This window comes from Pristiophorus japonicus, unplaced genomic scaffold, assembly GCF_044704955.1.
Source record: "Pristiophorus japonicus isolate sPriJap1 unplaced genomic scaffold, sPriJap1.hap1 HAP1_SCAFFOLD_113, whole genome shotgun sequence".
NCBI classification, from domain to species: domain Eukaryota; kingdom Metazoa; phylum Chordata; class Chondrichthyes; family Pristiophoridae; genus Pristiophorus; species Pristiophorus japonicus.
The window spans coordinates 802425-803565 of record NW_027250788.1 but is presented as its reverse complement, the minus strand read 5'-3'; the positions used below and the strand labels follow the sequence as shown (position 1 = coordinate 803565).

Below are 1141 nucleotides of genomic sequence, written 5' to 3'. Positions count from 1 at the left end.
AAAAATAATTGAGATCTGTGAGACGATTAATAATTGCTGTAAGCACCATGAATACCAATACTTTCTGTGATAGACCGAGCTGACAGACTATCTGGCTTCTCTTGCCCTTTGCCGGGCACGTGTTCCGGGTTTAATTTTGTAAATTGAGCGAGTTCGCTGATCGCGGGGAGACAGTAGGAGCCTCTGTGGCCCCACTGTGAGGATGTGGAAGTGAACACGGTGGCTGGGTGATCCGTGACATTTCTGTAAAGGGCAGCGGAGGAGAAGGATTGAGAGCTTTCAGTGTGGGACAGAAGTTGTTTCAGGTGAGCCAACACATTCCCGATCAGCGCAGAGGGAGCTCACTGGTCAGCTCCCCTCTGTTGGGGCTGTTATACCAGTGGTTTCTGTAGGGTAGTGGTTATCATGTTTGATTTACACGCAAAAGGTCCCTGGTTCGATCCCAGGCAGAAACAGTATGTTTAAACTTGCCAAAGGGGAACAATCGGAGGCGAGTTTCATCTCCTGGCGAATGCTGCCTGATTTGCTGAGATTTCCAGAATTTGCTGTTTTTATTTGCTATTTATTCTCCTGGCAAAAGTGCTCCCTTATTCCTTAATTGCTTTTTATTTCAATTCAATAAATAGATAACTTTGAGTGAGAGAAAACGGATCCACCGGGGACCTTTCGTGTGTGAGGCCAACGTGATGTCCGCTACACTGCAGCCCATCAAAGGGCGAGACACCACTGAATATAAAGGATGAGCTCACAAATATCAGGGGCAGTGCAGTCTGGTCAACGTCAAACCCTCCTTTCTTATTCCGCAGTGGCATGAACGGGAATCGGACGCCACAACGTTTAATTAAAGGCACAAATACAAGTAACACTTCTAAATCTTTTCACTGTAAAATTATTTTACTTTATTTGAAATCCTACTGCGTTGAATCTGAAAATGAGCACCGTAGGATTTTACCTTCACTACTGATTCTATTTTCTGTGCACGGTAGGAATAACCGGTGCTGTTAAATTTGACAAAAGTTGCCCCAGATTCCTGGTGTCATCAGCAATGAAGATTTTGAACCAGACTCCTACAGTGAGCAAAATGGGTCAACATGCATAAGAACATAAGGAAATAAGAAATAGGAGCAGGAGTCGGCCATAC

General features: G+C 44.7%; 1 non-coding gene across 1 annotated transcript; it reads left to right on the top strand.

Annotated features, from left to right (window-relative positions):
* Positions 1-382: 382 nt before the first annotated feature.
* On the top strand, positions 383-455 carry trnav-uac (transfer RNA valine (anticodon UAC)). The gene has a single exon. It is a non-coding gene; the product is annotated as a tRNA-Val (tRNA).
* The last annotated feature ends 686 nt before the right edge of the window (positions 456-1141 follow it).